General features: G+C 45.6%; 1 pseudogene; it reads right to left on the reverse strand.

The window, feature by feature from the left end:
* Positions 1 to 389: 389 nt before the first annotated feature.
* LOC135532042 (ADP-ribosylation factor-like protein 13B) overlaps positions 390 to 21,181 on the reverse strand; it is an 83,977-nt pseudogene continuing 63,185 nt past the window's right edge.

Below are 21,181 nucleotides of genomic sequence, written 5' to 3' on the forward strand. Positions count from 1 at the left end.
TCTCTCCAGGGCCCACCCAGTCACCCTCCCTCTCTCTCCAGGGCCCACCCAGTCACCCTCCCTCTCTCTCCAGGGCCCACCCAGTCACCCTCCCTCTCTCTCCAGGGCCCACCCAGTCACCCTCCCTCTCTCTCCAGGGCCCAGGGCCCAGTCACCCTCCCTCTCTCTCTCTCCAGGGCCCACCCAGTCATCCCCAGTCTCTCTCCAGGGCCCACCCAGTCACCCTCCCTCTCTCTCCAGGGCCCACCCAGTCACCCTCCCTCTCTCTCCAGGGCCCACCCAGTCACCCTCCCCAGTCTCTCTCCAGGGCCCACCCAGTCACCCTCCCTCTCTTGGACAGTCCAGGGCCCACCCAGTCACCCTCCCTCTCTCTCCAGGGCCCACCCAGTCACCCTCCCTCTCTCTCCAGGGCCCACCCAGTCACCCTCCCTCTCTCTCCAGGGTTGGACAGTCCGCTCCACCACCGTAGTCCTGTGAGCTCGGGGCCGCCGGTGGCTCCTTGGTCTTGGGAGCATCATCTCGGCTGGGGGAGGAGTCTGTAGACCTCTACACAGCACGTACTTTGAAAAGAAACCAAAGAAACTGGCATTTAGAATGTTGTTTGAATTGAAGGTGGGGGCTTGGGGATGGATAAACCAAATCGGGTAAGGAAGGAGGAGCCCGGTGGAGGGGGAGGGGCTAGGATATGACATCATGAGTGTCGCTGTTAGGTTGTTGTTGACGGTTGGCCACGGGAGGGAGGGGCTTGCCGAAGAACTCTGAAAGAGAGTGAGGAGGAGGAATGGAGGAAGAGAGAGGAGGAGGAGGAAGAGGAGGAGGAAGAGGAGACAGGACTAAATTAGCTACGTCTATGTAAGGCTGGCAACTGGTTTCTGTTAGCTGAAATCAAAAAACACAACGTGTCAGAAATGTGCTCTGACAACTTCCCGTACAATATTAACACGGTCAACTATAAACAGCCCAAACATCAAGACGAGCTGAACCACGGGACAGACAGCGACTAAAGGGACAGGATACTGGTGGCAGGGAGGAGGTTCGTCGGATCAACAGAGATCCAACTTCCATCAGACAGAGAAGACAGACCAGTAAAACATGTTTTCAGAGGAAATGGAGTCAGTGTTTAACATGCTCTGTAGACAGAGAGGAAATGGGGTCAGTGTTTAACATGCTCTATAGACAGAGAGGAAATGGGGTCAGTGTTTAACATGCTCTATAGACAGAGAGGAAATGGGGTCAGTGTTTAACATGCTCTATAGACAGAGAGGAAATGGGGTCAGTGTTTAACATGCTCTATAGACAGAGAGGAAATGGGGTCAGTGTTTAACATGCTCTGTAGACAGAGAGGAAATGGGGTCAGTGTTTAACATGCTCTGTAGACAGAGAGGAAATGGAGTCAGTGTTTAACATGCTCTATAGACAGAGAGGAAATGGGGTCAGTGTTTAACATGCTCTATAGACAGAGAGGAAATGGGGTCAGTGTTTAACATGCTCTATAGACAGAGAGGAAATGGGGTCAGTGTTTAACATGCTCTATAGACAGAGGAAATGGGGTCAGTGTTTAACATGCTCTGTAGACAGAGAGTAAATGGAGTCAGTGTTTAACATGCTCTATAGACAGAGAGGAAATGGGGTCAGTGTTTAACATGCTCTATAGAAATACAGGGGAAATGGGGTCAGTGTTTAACATGCTCTATAGACAGAGAGGAAATGGGGTCAGTGTTTAACATGCTCTATAGACAGAGAGGAAATGGGGTCAGTGTTTAACATGCTCTATAGACAGAGAAGAAATGGGGTCAGTGTTTAACATGCTCTATAGAAATACAGGGGAAATGGGGTCAGTGTTTAACATGCTCTGTAGACAGCGAGGAAATGGGGTCAGTGTTTAACATGCTCTGTAGACAGAGAGGAAATGGAGTCAGTGTTTAACATGCTCTGTAGACAGAGAGAGGAAATGGGGTCAGTGTTTAACATGCTCTATAGACAGAGAGGAAATGGGGTCAGTGTTTAACATGCTCTGTAGACAGAGAGGAAATGGGGTCAGTGTTTAACATGCTCTATAGAAATACAGGGGAAATGGGGTCAGTGTTTAACATGCTCTGTAGACAGCGAGGAAATGGGGTCAGTGTTTAACATGCTCTATAGACAGAGAGGAAATGGGGTCAGTGTTTAACATGCTCTGAAGACAGCGAGGAAATGGGGTCAGTGTTTAACATGCTCTATAGACAGAGAGGAAATGGAGTCAGTGTTTAACATGCTCTGTAGACAGAGAGAGGAAATGGGGTCAGTGTTTAACATGCTCTATAGACAGAGAGGAAATGGGGTCAGTGTTTAACATGCTCTGTAGACAGAGAGGAAATGGGGTCAGTGTTTAACATGCTCTATAGACAGAGAGGAAATGGGGTCAGTGTTTAACATGCTCTATAGACAGAGAGGAAATGGAGTCAGTGTTTAACATGCTCTATAGACAGAGAGAGGAAATGGGGTCAGTGTTTAACATGCTCTATAGACAGAGAGGAAATGGGGTCAGTGTTTAACATGCTCTATAGACAGAGAGGAAATGGGGTCAGTGTTTAACATGCTCTGTAGACAGAGAGGAAATGGGGTCAGTGTTTAACATGCTCTGTAGACAGAGAGGAAATGGGGTCAGTGTTTAACATGCTCTATAGACATACAGGGGAAATGGGGTCAGTGTTTAACATGCTCTATAGACAGAGAGGAAATGGGGTCAGTGTTTAACATGCTCTGTAGACAGAGAGGAAATGGGGTCAGTGTTTAACATGCTCTGTAGACAGAGAGGAAATGGGGTCAGTGTTTAACATGCTCTATAGACAGAGAGGAAATGGGGTCAGTGTTTAACATGCTCTGTAGACAGAGAGGAAATGGGGTCAGTGTTTAACATGCTCTATAGACAGAGAGGAAATGGGGTCAGTGTTTAACATGCTCTGTAGACAGAGAGGAAATGGGGTCAGTGTTTAACATGCTCTGTAGACAGAGAGGAAATGGGGTCAGTGTTTAACATGCTCTATAGACATACAGGGGAAATGGGGTCAGTGTTTAACATGCTCTATAGACAGAGAGGAAAAGGGGTCAGTGTTTAACATGCTCTGTAGACAGAGAGGAAATGGGGTCAGTGTTTAACATGCTCTATAGACAGAGAAGAAATGGGGTCAGTGTTTAACATGCTCTATAGACAGAGAAGAAATGGGGACAGTGTTTAACATGCTCTATAGACATACAGAGGAAATGGGGTCAGTGTTTAACATGCTCTGTAGACAGAGAGGAAATGGAGTCAGTGTTTAACATGCTCTATAGACATACAGGGGAAATGGGGTCAGTGTTTAACATGCTCTGTAGACAGAGAGAGGAAATGGGGTCAGTGTTTAACATGCTCTATAGAAATACAGGGGAAATGGGGTCAGTGTTTAACATGCTCTGTAGACAGAGAGGAAATGGGGTCAGTGTTTAACATGCTCTATAGACAGAGGAAATGGGGTCAGTGTTTAACATGCTCTGTAGACAGAGGAAATGGGGTCAGTGTTTAACATGCTCTGTAGACAGAGAGGAAATGGGGTCAGTGTTTAACATGCTCTGTAGACAGAGAGGAAATGGGGTCAGTGTTTAACATGCTCTGTAGACAGAGAGGAAATGGGGTCAGTGTTTAACATGCTCTGTAGACAGAGAGGAAATGGGGTCAGTGTTTAACATGCTCTGTAGACAGAGAGGAAATGGGGTCAGTGTTTAACATGCTCTGTAGACAGAGAGGAAATGGGGTCAGTGTTTAACATGCTCTGTAGACAGAGAGGAAATGGGGTCAGTGTTTAACATGCTCTGTAGACAGAGAGAGGAAATGGGGTCAGTGTTTAACATGCTCTATAGACAGAGAGGAAATGGGGTCAGTGTTTAACATGCTCTGTAGACAGAGGAAATGGGGTCAGTGTTTAACATGCTCTGTAGACATACAGAGGAAATGGGGTCAGTGTTTAACATGCTCTGTAGACAGAGAGAGGAAATGGGGTCAGTGTTTAACATGCTCTATAGACAGAGAGGAAATGGGGTCAGTGTTTAACATGCTCTGTAGACAGAGAGGAAATGGGGTCAGTGTTTAACATGCTCTATAGACAGAGGAAATGGGGTCAGTGTTTAACATGCTCTGTAGACAGAGAGGAAATGGAGTCAGTGTTTAACATGCTCTATAGACAGAGAGGAAATGGGGTCAGTGTTTAACATGCTCTATAGACAGAGAGGAAATGGAGTCAGTGTTTAACATGCTCTATAGACAGAGAGGAAATGGGGTCAGTGTTTAACATGCTCTGTAGACATACAGGGGAAATGGGGTCAGTGTTTAACATGCTCTGTAGACAGAGAGGAAATGGGATCAGTGTTTAACATGCTCTATAGACAGAGAGGAAATGGGGTCAGTGTTTAACATGCTCTATAGACATACAGGGGAAATGGGGTCAGTATTTAACATGCTCTATAGACAGAGAGGAAATGGGGTCAGTGTTTAACATGCTCTATAGACAGAGAGGAAATGGGGTCAGTGTTTAACATGCTCTGTAGACAGAGAGGAAATGGAGTCAGTGTTTAACATGCTCTATAGACATACAGAGGAAATGGGGTCAGTGTTTAACATGCTCTATAGACAGAGAGGAAATGGGGTCAGTGTTTAACATGCTCTATAGACATACAGGGGAAATGGGGTCAGTGTTTAACATGCTCTGTAGACAGAGAGGAAATGGGGTCAGTGTTTAACATGCTCTGTAGACAGAGAGGAAATGGGGTCAGTGTTTAACATGCTCTGTAGACAGAGAGGAAATGGGGTCAGTGTTTAACATGCTCTATAGACAGAGGAAATGGGGTCAGTGTTTAACATGCTCTATAGACAGAGGAAATGGGGTCAGTGTTTAACATGCTCTGTAGACAGAGAGGAAATGGGATCAGTGTTTAACATGCTCTGTAGACAGAGAGGAAATGGGGTCAGTGTTTAACATGCTCTGTAGACAGAGAGGAAATGGGGTCAGTGTTTAACATGCTCTGTAGACAGAGAGGAAATGGGGTCAGTGTTTAACATGCTCTGTAGACAGAGAGGAAATGGGGTCAGTGTTTAACATGCTCTGTAGACAGAGAGGAAATGGGGTCAGTGTTTAACATGCTCTGTAGACAGAGAGGAAATGGGGTCAGTGTTTAACATGCTCTGTAGACAGAGAGGGAAATGGGGTCAGTGTTTAACATGCTCTGTAGACAGAGAGGAAATGGGGTCAGTGTTTAACATGCTCTGTAGACAGAGAGGAAATGGGGTCAGTGTTTAACATGCTCTGTAGACAGAGAGGAAATGGGGTCAGTGTTTAACATGCTCTATAGACAGAGAGAAATGGGGTCAGTGTTTAACATGCTCTGTAGACAGAGAGGAAATGGGGTCAGTGTTTAACATGCTCTGTAGACAGAGAGGAAATGGGGTCAGTGTTTAACATGCTCTATAGACATACAGGAAATGGGGTCAGTGTTTAACATGCTCTATAGACAGAGAGGAAATGGGGTCAGTGTTTAACATGCTCTATAGACAGAGAGGAAATGGGGTCAGTGTTTAACATGCTCTGTAGACAGAGAGGAAATGGAGTCAGTGTTTAACATGCTCTATAGACATACAGAGGAAATGGGGTCAGTGTTTAACATGCTCTGTAGACAGAGAGGAAATGGGGTCAGTGTTTAACATGCTCTATAGACAGAGAGGAAATGGGGTCAGTGTTTAACATGCTCTGTAGACAGAGAGGAAATGGAGTCAGTGTTTAACATGCTCTATAGACATACAGAGGAAATGGAATCAGTGTTTAACATGCTCTATAGACAGAGAGGAAATGGGGTCAGTGTTTAACATGCTCTATAGACATACAGAGGAAATGGGGTCAGTGTTTAACATGCTCTGTAGACAGAGAGAGGAAATGGGGTCAGTGTTTAACATGCTCTATAGACATACAGGGGAAATGGGGTCAGTGTTTAACATGCTCTGTAGACAGAGAGGAAATGGGGTCAGTGTTTAACATGCTCTGTAGACAGAGAGGAAATGGGGTCAGTGTTTAACATGCTCTGTAGACAGAGAGGAAATGGGGTCAGTGTTTAACATGCTCTATAGACAGAGAGGAAATGGGGTCAGTGTTTAACATGCTCTATAGACATACAGAGGAAATGGGGTCAGTGTTTAACATGCTCTGTAGACAGAGAGGAAATGGGGTCAGTGTTTAACATGCTCTATAGACAGAGAGGAAATGGGGTCAGTGTTTAACATGCTCTATAGACAGAGAGGAAATGGGGTCAGTGTTTAACATGCTCTATAGACAGAGAGGAAATGGGGTCAGTGTTTAACATGCTCTATAGACAGAGAGGAAATGGGGTCAGTGTTTAACATGCCATGACAGTAGTTAGTTAGTGGTTAGTCAGTGTTTTAGTTAGTGTTAGTTAGTGGTTAGTTAGTGGTTAAATGGGGTCAGTGTTTAACATGCTGTTAGACAGAGAGGAAATGGGGTCATGTTTAACATGCTCTAGTAGACAGACAGATGGTTAATGGGGTCAGTGTGGTTAACATGCTCTGTAGACAGAGGTGGTGGGAGTCAGTGTTTAACATGCACTGTAAACATCATTAGGAAATGGGGTCAGTGTTTAACATGCTCTGTAGACAGAGAGGAAATGGGGTCAGTGTTTAACCCATGCTCTAAAGACAGAAGGAAATGGGGTCAGTGTTTAACATGCTCTAAAACAACAGAGGAAATGGGGTCAGTGTTTAACATGCTCCCACTAAAACAACAAAATGGGGTATTAGTTTAAGCCCATCCTCTAAAACAGACAAAATGGATTATTAGTTTAAGCCCATCCCACTAAAACAACAACAAATACATTATTAGTTTAAGCCCATCCCACTAAACAGAGAGGAACAAAATACATTATTAGTAAAGCCCATCCCACTAAAACAACACACTAATAAATTAGTAGTGTTTAACATGCTCTGTTAGACAGATCCCACTAAAAAACAAAACTAAACATTATTAGTAAAGCATCCTCTAAAACAACAAAATGGGGTATTAGTAGAAGCCCATCCCACTAAAACAACAAAATACATTATTAGTAAAGCCCATCCTCTAAAGACAGAGAACAAAAAACACATTATTAGTAAAGCATGCTCTAAAACAACAAAATACATTATTAGTAGAAGCCCATCCCACTAAAAACAACAACTAATACATTATTAGTAAAGCCCATCCTCTATAAACAGAAAATACATTATTAGTAGAAGGTCAGTGTTTAACATGCTCTATAGACATACAGGGGAAATGGGGTCAGTAGTTAACATGCTCTATAGACAGAGGTAAATGGGGTCAGTGTTTAACATGCTCTATAGACAGAGGGAAATGGGGTCAGTGTTTAACATGCTCTGTAGACAGGTAGTGGTGGAGGTGTGTTTAACATGTCTATAGACATCTCACCGGGTAATGGTGGTCAGTGTTTAACATGCTCTCACCAGGTAGTGGTGGATGGGGTCAGTGTTTGGACATGTCTCTCTCACAGGGTAGTGGTGGAGGTCAGTGTTTAACATGGTGGAGGTGTGTCAGGGTAGTGGTGGAGTGTGTCTCTCTCACCAGGTAGTGGTGGAGGTGTGTTTAACATGCTCTAGGTGTGTCTACACCGGGTAATGGTGGTCAGTGTTTAACATGCTCTGGGTAGACAGAGAGGTGTGGGGTCAGTGTTTAACATGCTCTATCACCGGGTAGTGGTGGATGGTGTGTCACCGGGTAGTGGTGGACATGCTCTCTCACCGGGTAGTGGTGGGGGTGTTTAACATGCTCTCACAGGGTAGTGGTGGATGGTGTGTCTCTCTCACCAGGTAGTTTGGACATGTGTCTCTCTCACCAGGTAGTGGTGGATGGGGTCAGTGTTTAACATGCTCTATAGACAGAGGTAGTGGTGGAGGTGTGTCATCTCTCACCAGGTAGTGGTGGAGGTGTTTAACATGCTCTCACCAGGTAGTGGTGGGGTCAGTGTTTAACATGCTCTATAGACAGAGGAAATGGTGGTCAGTGTTTAACATGCTCTGTAGACAGGTAGTGGTGGTCAGTGTTTAACATGCTCTGTACCAGGTAGTGGTGGGGTCAGTGTTTAACAGGTAGTGGTGGAGGTGTGTCTCTCTCACCAGGTAGTGGTGGAGGTGTGTTTAACATGCTCTGGAATCAGTGTTTAACATCTCCAGGTAGTGGTGGAGGTGTGTTTAACATGCTGGAGGTATAGACATACAGGTAGTGGTGGAGGTGTGTTTAACATGCTCTCACCAGGTAGTGGTGGAGGTGTGTTTAACATGCTCACCAGGTAGTGGTGGAGGTGTGTTTCTCACCAGGTAGTGGTGGAGGTGTGTCTCTCTCTAGTGACCAGGTAATGGTGGTCAGTGTGTCTCTCTCACCAGGTAGTGGTGGAGTGTGTAACATGCTCTGTACCAGGTAGTGGTGGAGTGTGTAACATCTCTCACCAGGTAGTGGTGGAGGTGTGTTTAACATAGTGGTGGATGTGACTCTCTCAGAGGTAGTGGTGGAGGTGTTTAACATGCTCTGTACCAGGTAGTGGTGGAGGTGTGTTTCTCATGCTCTATAGACAGAGAGGTAGTGGTGGAGTGTTTCTCATGCTCTATAGGTAGTGGTGGAGGTCAGTGTTTAACATGTAGTGGTGGACAGGTGTGTCTCTCACCAGGTAGTGGTGGAGGTGTGTCTCTATAGACAGGTAGTGGTGGAGACCAGGTAGTGGTGGAGGTGTCTCTCTGTTTAACATGCTCTATAGACAGGTAGTGGTGGGGTCAGTGTTTAACATGTGGTGGAGGTAGACAGGTAGTGGTGGATGGTGGTCTCTCACCAGGTAGTGGTGGAGGTGCTCTATAGACACCAGGTAATGGTGGTCAGTGTTTAACATGCTCTCACCAGGTAGTGGTAATGGTGGTCAGTGTTTAACATGTCTCTGTCCAGAGAGGTCCAAATGGGGTCAGTGTTTAACATGCTCTATAGACAGAGAGGAAATGGGGTCAGTGTTTAACATGCTCTGTAGACAGAGAGTCCTGGGGTCAGTGTTTAACATGCTCTGTAGACAGAGAGGAAATGGGGTCAGTGTTTAACATGCTCTGTAGACAGAGTCTTCATGGGGTCAGTGTTTAACATGCTCTATAGACAGAGGGAAATGGGGTCAGTGTTTAACATGCTCTATAGACAGAGAGGAAATGGGGTCAGTGTTTAACATGCTCTATAGACATACAGGGGAAATGGGGTCAGTATTTAACATGCTCTATAGACAGAGAGGAAATGGGGTCAGTGTTTAACATGCTCTATAGACATACAGAGGAAATGGGGTCAGTGTTTAACATGCTCTGTAGACAGAGAGGAAATGGAGTCAGTGTTTAACATGCTCTAAGACATACCCAGGAAATGGGGTCAGTGTTTAACATGCTCTTAGACAGAGAGGAAATGGGGTCAGTGTTTAACATGGCTTAACACAGCTGGAAATGGAGTCAGTGTTTAACATGCTCTATAGACAATACAGAGGAAATGGAATCAGTGTTTAACATGCTCTATAGACAGAGAGGAAATGGGGTTAATACAGTGGAACATGCTCATGGCATACAGAGCTGAAATGGGGTTAATACAGTGTTTAACATGCTCTGTAGACAGACAGCTGGAAATGGGGTCAGTGTTTAACATGCTCTGTAATACAGCTGGAAATGGGGTCAGTGTTTAACATGCTCATTAGACAGCTGGAAATGGCATTAACACAGCTGTTTAACATGCTCTGTAGACAGAGTGGAAATGGGGTTAATACAGTGTTTAACATGCTCTATAGACATACAGCTGGAAATGGAATCAGCTGTTTAACATGCTCTATAGACAGAGAGGAAATGGGGTTAATACAGTGTTTAACATGCTCTATGACATTACAGAGGAAATGGGGTCAGTGTTTAACATGCTCTGTTAGACAGAGCTGGAAATGGGGTCATGTTTAACATGGAACTCCCCATAGACAATACAGCTGGAAATGGGGTCAGTGTTTAACATGCTCTGTAGACAGAGAGGAAATGGGGTCAGTGTTTAACATGGCTTAGACAGAGAACCCCCCCATGGCATTAATACAGTGTTTAACATGCTCTGTAACACAGCTGGAACCCCCCATGGGGTTAATACAGCTGGAACATGCTCTATAGACATTAAATGGGGCAGGTTTAACATGCTCTAAGACAGCTGGAAATGGGGTCAGTGTTTAACATGCTGGAACAGAGATGGCAAATGGGATCAGTGTTTAACATGCCCATGGCATTAGAGCTGGAAATGGGGTCAATACAGTGTTTTAACATGCTCTATAGACAGAGGAAATGGGGTCAGTGTTTAACATGCTCTGAACAGAGAGGCAAATGGGATCAGTGGAACATGCTCTATAGACAGAGAGGAAATGGGGTTAACACAGTGGAACCCCCATGCTCTATAGACAGGAAGATGGCAAATGGGGTCAGTGTTTAACATGCTCTATAGACAGAGGAAAATGGGGTCAGTGTTTAACATGCTCTAAGACAGAGAGGAAATGGGGTCAGTGTTTAACATGGCATTAGACAGAGCTGGAAATGGGGTCATGTTTAACATGCTGGAGACAGAGAGGAAATGGGGTCATTGTTTAACATGCTGGAACAGATGGCATTAATGGGGTCAGTGTTTAACATGGCATTAACAGAGCTGGAAATGGGGTCAGTGTTTAACATGCTCTTAGACAGCTGGAAATGGGGTCAGTGTTTAACCCCCTCTGGCATTAATACAGCTGGAAATGGCATTAATACAGCTGTTTAACATGGCTTAGACAGAGCTGGAAATGGCATTAATACAGTGTTTAACATGCTCTGAGACAGAGATGGCAAATGGAACCAGTGTTTAACATGCTCTATAGACATTAATACAGAGGAAATGGCATTAATCAGTGTTTAACATGCCTGGCATTAATACAGAGGAAATGGGGTCATGGCATTAATACAGCTGGAACCCCCATGGCATTAATACAGCTGGAACCCCTGGCATTAATACAGCTGGAACCAGAGATGGCATTAATACAGCTGTTTAACATGCTTAAGACAGAGAACCCCCCATGGGGTCAGTTTTAACATGCTCTATAGACAGAGATGGCAATGGGGTCAGTGTTTAACATGCTCTGTAGACAGAGAGGAAATGGGGTCAGTGTTTAACATGCTCTGTAACAGAGATGGAAATGGGGTCAGTGTTTAACATGCTCTATAGACAGAGGAAATGGGGTCATGTTTAACATGCTCTATAGACATGGCATTAATGGGGTCAGCTGTTTAACATGCTCTATAGACATACAGCTGGAAATGGGGTCAGTATTAAACAGCTGGAACCCCCCATGGGGTCAGTGGAAACATGCTCTATAGACAGCTGGAACCCCCCATGGGGTTAATACAGCTGGAACCCCCATGCTCATTAACAGAGCTGGAACCCCCCATGGCATTCAGTGTTTAACATGCTCCATACAGAGGAAATGGCATTAATAGCTGGAACATGCTCATGGCAGAGAGGAAATGGGGTCAGCTGGAACCCCTCTGGCATTAACAGAGCTGGAACCCCCCATGGCATTCAGCTGTTTAACATGCCCATGGCATTAATACAGCTGGAACCACCCCATGTTTAACATGCATTAGACAGAGAGGAAATGGCATTAATACAGCTGGAACATGCTCATGGCATTAATACAGAGGAACCCCCCATGGGGTTAATACAGTGTTTAACATGGCATTAGACACAGCTGGAACCCCCATGGGGTTAATAGTGGAACATGCCCTATGACATTAATACATGGGGTCCCATGGCATTAACATGCTCTGGCATAACAGAGCTGGAAATGGGGTTAATACAGCTGGAACATGCTCTGGCATTAATACAGCTGGAACCCCCATGGGGTCAGTGTTTAACATGCTCTGTAACCCCAGGCAATGGGGTCAGTGGAAACATGCTCTAAGACAGCTGGAACCCCCATGGTCATTTTAACACAGCTGGAACAGAGATGGCATTAATGGGACAGTGTGGAACATGCTCATTAACACAGCTGGAACCCCCCATGGCATTAATACAGCTGGAACATGCCTATGGCATTAATACAGCTGGAACCCCCCATGGCATTAATACAGCTGGAAATGGGGTCATGGCATTAACATGCTGGAACAGAGATGGAAATGGGGTCAGCTGGAACATGCTCCCCATGGCATTAATACAGCTGGAACCCCCCATGGCATTAATACAGCTGGAACATGGCATTAATACAGCTGGAACCCCCCCATGGCATTAATACAGCTGGAACCCCCCATGGCATTAATACAGCTGGAACCCCCCATGGCATTAATACAGCTGTTTAACATGCATTAATACAGCTGGAACCCCCCATGGCATTAATACAGCTGGAACTCCCCATGGCATTAACAGAGCTGGAAATGGCATTAATCAGCTCCCCCATGGCATTAATACAGCTGGAACCCCCCATGGCATTAATAGACAGCTGGAAATGGCATTAATACAGCTGGACAGACCCCCATGGCATTAATACAGCATGGAACTCCCATGGCATTAATACAGCTGGAAATGGGGTCATGGCATTAACACAGCTGGAACCCCCATGGCATTAATGGGACAGTGGAACATGGCATTAATACAGCTGGAAATGGCATTAATACAGCTGGAACATGCCTGGCATTAACATACAGCTGGAAATGGGGTCATGGCATTAATACATGCTGGATACCCCCCATGGCATTAATGGGGTCAGCTGGAACCCCCCCATGCATTAATACAGCTGAAATGGCATTAATGCTGGAACATGGCATTAATACAGCTGGAACCCCCATGGCATGTTTAACATGCAGCTGGAACCCCCATGGCATTAATACAGCTGGAACATGGCTGGAACCCCCATGGCACAGCTGGAACCCCCATGGGGTCATTAATAAACATGCTCTGTAACAGAGATGGCATTAATGGAGTCAGTGTTTAACCCCTCTATATTAATACAGCTGGAACCCATCCATTAATACAGAGGAAATGGAATCAGCTGGAACCCCCATGTTTAACATGCTCTATAGACAGAGGCAAATGGGGTCAGTGTTTAACATGCTCTATAGACATACAGAGGAAATGGCATTAAACAGCTGGAACAGAGAGGAAATGGGGTCAGTGTTTAACATGCTCTGTAATACAGAGAGGAACCCCCCATGGGGTCATTAAACATGCTCTGTAACAGAGATGGAAATGGGGTCAGTGTTTAACATGCTCTGTTAGACAGAGAGGAAATGGGGTCAGTTTTATTGGCTGGAAGGGGCTATAGACATACAGAGGAAATGGAATCAGTGTTTAACATGCTCTAAGACAGAGAGGAAATGGGGTCAGTGTTTAACATGCTCTATAGACAACAGAGGAAATGGGGTCAGTGTTAACATGCTCTTAATACAGAGAGGAAATGGGGTCATGTTTAACAGCTGGAGACATAACAGCTGGAAATGGCATGTTTAACAGCTGGTAACAGAGATGGAAATGGGGTCAGTGTTTAATAATGCTCTGGAGCTGGAAATGGGGTCATTTTAACATGCTGGTTAATAGACAGAGACTAAATGGGGTGTGAACATGCTCTAAGACAGCTGGAAATGGGGTTCACTAAGTGTTTAACATGCTCTAAGACAGAGGAAATGGGGTCAGTGGAACATGCTCTGTAGACAGAGAGGAAATGGGATCAGTGTTTAACATGCTCTATAGACAGCTGGAAATGGGGTCAGTGTTTAACATGCTCTATAGACAGAGGAAATGGGGTGAGTGTTTAACCATGCTCTGTAACAGAGGTGAAATGGGATCAGTGGTTAATGTGCTCTTCAGAGGGAAATGGGATCAGCTGTTTAACATGCTCTATAGACAGAGAGGAAATGGGGTCAGTGTTTAACATGCTCTATAGACAGAGATCTCTCTAACCAGTGTTTAACATGCTCTATAGACAGAGAGAAATGGGGTCAGTGTTTAACCAGCTCTGTAGACAGAGAGGAAATGGGGTCAGTGTTTAACATGCTCTGTAGACAGAGAGGAAATGGGGTCAGTGTTTAACATGCTCTGTAGACAGAGAGGAAATGGGGTCAGTGTTTAACATGCTCTGTAACAGAGGTTAATGGGGTCAGTGTTTCTCACCTAACATGCTGTAGACAGAGGGAACTAAGGTGTGTTTAACATGCTCTGTAGACATACTAGGGAAATGGGGTCAGTGTTTAACATGTCTCTGTCAGACAGAGAGGAAATGGGGTCAGTGTTTAACATGCTCACTAACAGAGGTGTGTCAGTGTTTAACATGCTCTATGACATACAGAGGAAATGGAATCAGTGTTTAACTGCTCCTATAGACAGAGAGGAAATGGGGTCAGTGGTGCTCTATAGACATAAGAGGAAATGGGGTCAGTGTGATACTCTCTATTGTCTACAGATGGTTAATGTCTCTCCTAGTGTTTGTCCCTATCACTAAGGTGTGATATCTCTCCTATTGAAATGGGGTCAGTGTTTAACATGCTCTGTAGACAGAGAGGAAATGGGGTCAGTGTTTAATTGCTCTTCACTAAGATGTGATATCTCTCCTAGTGTTTAACATGCTCCCTGTCACTAGGTGTGATGGGGTCCTATTGTCTACTGTTTAACATGCCTTCACTAAGGTGTGATAGAGGAAATGGGGTTCACAAGGTGTGATTAACTGCTCTAACCAGACTGGAACCCCTTCACTGGTGTGATATCTCTCCAGGGGAAATGGGGTACAGTATTTAACATGCTCACTATAGGTGTGATATCTCTCCTATGGTTACATGTTTTCACTAAGGTGTGATATCTCTCCTATAGACAGAGTCCCTGTCAATGGGGTCAGGTGTGATATCTCTCCTAACAGAGGTCTATGGAGTCAGTCCCTTCACTAAGGTGTGACATCTCTCCTAGAGGTCAATGGGGTCTGTATTGTCCCCTTCTCTAAGGTGTGATATCAGTCCTTAACATGCTACTGTAACCCAGAGGTGAAATGGAGTCAGTGTGATAACATGCTCTATAGACATACATTGTCCCTTCACTAAGAGTGAAATCTCTCATTGTTTAACTGTATTGCTCCCTAGACACTAAGGTGTGAAATGGGGTCCTAGTGTTTAACATGCTCCCTATCACATAAGGTGTGATATCTCTCCTATTGTCTAACTGTATGCTCTGTCACTAAGGTGTGATATCTCTCCTAGTGTTTAACATGTCCCTATCACTAAGGTGTGATATCTCTCCTATTGTTTAACTGTATGTCCCTGTAGACAGGTGTGATATCTCTCCTAGTGTCTAACTGTATGTCTCTGTCACAGAGAGGTGTGATCAGTCTCTAACATTGTCTACTGTATTGACCCTGTCACTAATGGTGTGATGTTTAACATGTCTCTGTATTGTCCCTGTCACTAAGGTGTGTTCTCTCATCTACTGTATTGTCCCTGTCACTAAGGGAGTGTGTTTCTCTCTATTGTCTACTGTATTGTCCCTGTCACTAAGGTGTGATCTCTCTCCTATTGTCTACTGTATGTCCCTTCAAAGGTGTGCTCTATTGACTACTGTATTGTCCCTGTCACTAAGGTGTGATATCTCTATTGTCAGTGTTTAGTGGTTCTCTCCTATTGTCTAGTGGTTAGTTGTCCCTGTCACTAAGGTAGTTAGTGGTCCTATTGTTACTGTAGTTGTCCCTGTCACTAGTAGTTAGTTAGTATTGTCTACTGGTAGTTGTCCCTTCACTAAGGAATGTGATCATCTCAGCTGTTAGTGAACTGTATTGTCCCTGTCAGCATGTGAACTCCTATTGTCTACTGTATTGTCCCCAAACAGATGGTGTGATAGTTCCTATTAGTCTAGTGTAGTTGTGGTTCACTACAGGTGGAGTGGTGGTGGATTGTCAGATGTATTGTCCCTGACAGTCACTTTGATCATTACCGGATTGGCTCCTGTATTGTCCCTGTCACTAAGGTGTGAAGCTCTCTCATTGTCTACTGTATTGTCCCCCACTAAAACAACAAAACCTATTGTTAGTGTATTGCCCATCCACTAAAACAACAACTCTACATTATCTACTGTATTGTCCCCCACTAAGGTGTGAACTAATACATTGTTACTAGTATTGTCCCATCCACTAAAACAACATATCTAATACATTGTCTACTGTATTGTCCCTAAAACACTAAACTAAACTCTCCTATTGTCTAGTGTAGTCCCATCCCACTAAGGTGTGAAATCTCATTATTGTCTACTGTATTGTCCCATCCACTAAAACAACAACACCATTATCTAGTGTATTGTCCCATCACTAAAACAACAAAATCTCTCCTATTGTCTACTGTATTGTCCCATCCACTAAAACAACAAATATCATCCTATTGTCTACTGTATTGTCCCTCCCACTAAAACAACAATATCTCTCCATTGTCTACTGTATTGTCCCTGTCACTAAGGTGTGATATCTCTCCATTGTCTACTGTATTGTCCCTCCCACTAAAACAATAACTCTCCTATTGTCTACTGTATTGTCCCTGTCACTAAAACAATCAACTCCTATTATCTACTGTATTGTCCCTGTCACTAAAACAACAAAATCTCTCCTATTGTCTACTGTATTGTCCCTGTCACTAAGGTGTGATCTCTCTCTACTGTATTAGTGGTGGACTAAGTGTGTCTCTCTCACCGGGTAGTGGTGGAGGTGTGTCTCTCCTATTGGGTAGTGGTGGAGGTGTGTCCCTGTCACCAGGTAGTGGTGGAGGTGTCTCTCCTATTGTCTACTGGTAGTGTCCCTGTCACTAGGTGTGATATCTCTCCCGGGTAGTGGTGGAGGTGTGTCCCTGTCACCGGGTAGTGGTGGAGGTGTCTCTCCTATTGTCTACCAGTATTGTCCCTGTCACTAAGGTGTGATATCTCACCTATTGGTGGACTGTGTCACTAAGGTGTCTCTCTCACCGGGTAGTGGTGGTGTGATGTCTCTCCTATTGTCTACTGTAGTGGTGGAGGTGTGTCTCTCTCACCTATTGTGGACTGTGTGTCCCTGTCACTAAGGTGGAGGTGTGTCTCTTGTCTACTGTATTGTCCCTGTCACTAAGGTGTGATCTCTCTCCTACTACTGGTAGTGGTGGACTAAGGTGTGTCTCTCTCATTGGGTACTGTGGATTGTCTCTGTCACCGGGTAGTGGTGGAGGTCTCCTATTGTCTCTCTCATTGTCTACTAGTGTGGAGGTGTGTCTCTCTCACCAGGTAGTGGTGGATCTGTCTCCTATTGTCACTGGTAGTGTCCCTGGAGGTGTGATCTCTCTCCAGGTATTGGTGGACTGTATTGTCCCTGTCAGGTAAGGTGGAGGTGATGTCTCTCCTATTGTCAGGTATTGGTGGACTAAGGTGTGATCTCTCTCCAGGTATTGGTACTGATTGTCCCTGTCACTAAGGTGCTGATCTCTCCGTCCTCATTGTCCACTGTATTTCCCTTCAGTCTCAGGTGTGATACTCTCCTATTGTCTTCTGTATTGTCCCTGTCACTGAGGCTGCGCCGCTCTCTGGCTATTGTCTACTGTATTGTCCTCTTCCTCCTGTGATATCCTCCTCCTCCTACTGTATTGCCCTCCTTCTCTAGCATCGTGTGGCACCACCCACCTGTCCTGTATTGTCCCTGTCACTCAGCTGTGATCTCTCTCCTATTGCATGAATGGTCCCCCATTAACACAGCTGGAACACACCCATTAATACAGCTGGAACACCCATTAATACAGCTGGAACCCCCCTGGCATTTATACAGCTGGAACCATTGTCCACTCCCCCATGGCATTAACACAGCTGGAACCCCCCATGGCATTAACACAGCTGGAACCCCACTGTCACCCCATGGCATTAATACAGATGGAACTACCCCATGGCATTAATACAGCTGGAACCCCCTATTGTCTATGGCATGTCACTAACACAGCTGGAACCCCCATGGCTCCCCCATGGCATTAACACAGCTGGAACCCCCATGGCATTAATACAGCTGGAACCCCCCTATGGCATTAATACAGCTGGAACCACCCCATGGCATTAATACAGCTGGATTGTCCCTGGCATTAATACAGCTGGAACACCCCCATGGCATTAACACAGCTGGAACCCCCTATGGCATTAATACAGCTGGAACCACCCCATGGCATTAACACAGCTGGATCCTCCCCATGGCATTAATACAGCTGGAACCCCCCTGGCATTAATACAGCTGATATCCCCCCATGGCATTAATACAGCTGTACCCCTCCCCCATGGCATTAATACAGCTGGAACACCCCATGGCATTAATACAGCTGGAACCCCCATGGCATTAATACAGCTGTAACCCCCATGGCATTAATACAGCTGGAACCTCCCCATGGCATTAATCTAGCTGGAAACAGCTCCCCATGGCATTAATACAGCTGGAACCACCCCATTGCATTAATGTCCCTGCACTGGAACCATATCCCCATGGCATTAATACTACTGTAACCCCCTGTCAATACAGCTGGAACCACCCCATGGCATTAATACAGCTGGAACCCCTGGCATTAATACAGCTGGAACCTCCTATCCCCATGGCATTAATACAGCTGGAACCACCCCATGGCATTAATACAGCTGGAACCCCCTGGCATTAATACAGTATGGAACCCCCATGGCATTAATACAGCTGGAACCCCCTGGCATTAATACAGCTGGAACCCCCTGTCATTAATACAGCTGGAAACCCCCCTATTAATACAGCTGGAACCACCCTGGCATTAATACAGCTGGAACCCCCCATGGCATTAATACAGCTGGAACCTCCCATGGCATTAATACAGCTGGAACCCCCCATGGCATTAAGGCTGGAACCTCCCCTATGTCTATTAATACAAGCTGGAACCTCCCCATGGCATTAATACAGCTGGAACATCCCTGGCATTAATACAGCTGGAACCTCCCCATGGCATTAATACAGCTGGAACCCCCCATGGCATTAATACAGCTGGAACCCCCTGGCATTAATACAGCTGGAACACCCCCATGGCATTAATACAGCTGGAACCACCCCATGGCATTAATACAGCTGGAACCCCCCATGGCATTAATACAGCTGGAACCCCCCATGGCATTAATACAGCTGGAACCTCCCCATGGCATTAATACTACTGGAACCCCCTGGCATTAATACAGCTGGAACCCCCCATGGCATTAATACAAGATGGAACCCCCCATGGCAACCCCCATGGCATTAATACAGCTGGAACCACCCCATGGCATTAATACAGCTGGAACACCCCTGGAACCCCCCATGGCATTAATACAGCTGGAACCCCCTGGCATTAATACAGATGGAACCTCCCCATGGCATTAATACAGCTGGAACCCCCCCATGGCATTAATACAGCTGGAACCACCCCATGGCATTAATACAGCTGGAACCCCCCATGGCATTAATACAGCTGGAACCACCCCATGGCATTAATACAGCTGGAACACCCCTGGAACATGGCATTAATACAGCTGGAACCCCCATGGCATTAATACAGCTGGAACCCCCCATGGCATTAATACAGCTGGAACCCCACATGGCATTAATACAGCTGGAACACCCCCATGGCATTAATACAGCTGGAACCCCCCCCCCCCCTGGCATTAATACAGCTGGAACCCCCCATGGCATTAATAAGATGGAACACCCCCATTAATACAGCTGGCATTAATACAGCTGGAACCCCCATGGCATTAATACAGGTGGAACCCCCCATGGCATTAATACAGCTGGAACCCCCTCCATGGCATTAATACAGCTGGAACCCCCCATGGCATTAATACAGCTGGAACCCCCCATGGCATTAATACAGCTGGAACCTCCCCATGGCATTAATACAGCTGGAACCACCCCATGGCATTAATACAGCTGGAACCACCCTTGTCCCATTAATACAGCTGGATACCTCTCCTGGCATTAATACAGCTGGAACCCCCATGGCATTAATACAGCTGGAACCCCCCATGGCATTAATACAGCTGGAACCCCCATGGCATTAATAAGCTGGAACCCCTCCATGGCATTAATACAGCTGGAACCCCCCATGGCATTAATACAGCTGGAACCCCCCATGGCATTAATACAGCTGGAACCCCCCCCATGGCATTAATACAGCTGGAACCCCCCATGGCATTAATACAGCTGGAACCCCCCCATGGCATTAATACAGCTGGAACCCCCCTCCTGTTAATACTGCTGGAACCCCTGGCATTAATACAGCTGGATTAATACCTGGAACCCCCATTGACCCTGCGGCTCAAATGGCACCCTATTCCCTAAAGGGGACACAACAACTCACATAGGGCTCTGGTCAAAACCAGTGCACTTCATAGGGACTAGAGTGCCATTTCAAATTGTCAAATCCACAAAGGTGATGCTGATTGGCCCAGTGTATTCCTGTCCTCATTGATGACGTTGCCGATTGGCTGGAAGGGGCTGTGTCACTAAGGCGTGATATCCTCCTCCTATTGCTAGTGTATTGACCCTCCCTAAGGTGTGATATCTCCTCTTTCTCCTGACGGTCTCTGGGACTCAGGGGATAAAAGGACTATTTTATTTACCTCAAATGTTAACTGGGCAAGTCAGTTAATAACTCATTCTTATTGACAAGGTGTGATCCTCCTAATTCAGCTGGTTAATGTTCCCTTCACTAAGGTGTGATATCTCTCCTAACCACTGGTTAATGTCCCTTCACTAAGGTGTGATATCTCTCCTAACCAGTCTACTGGTATAATGTTCCCTTCACTAAGGTGTGATATCTCTCCATAACCTACTGTATAATGTCCCTTCACTAAGGTGTGACTCTCTCCTAAGTGTACTGTATATGTCCCTTCACTAAGGTGTGATAGCCTATTGTCTACTGTATTGTCCCTGTCACTAAGGTGTGATCTCTCTCCAGTATTAGTCTACTGGTATTGTCCCTGTCACTAAGGTGTGATCTCTCTCCTATTGTCTACTGTATTGTCCCCTTCACTAAGGTGTGATATCTCTCCTATTGTCTACTGTATTGTCCCTGTCACTAAGGTGTGATCTCTCTCCTATTGTCTAC

The sequence above is a fragment of the Oncorhynchus masou genome, unplaced genomic scaffold (assembly GCF_036934945.1).
Source record: "Oncorhynchus masou masou isolate Uvic2021 unplaced genomic scaffold, UVic_Omas_1.1 unplaced_scaffold_1703, whole genome shotgun sequence".
NCBI lineage: Eukaryota > Metazoa > Chordata > Actinopteri > Salmoniformes > Salmonidae > Oncorhynchus > Oncorhynchus masou.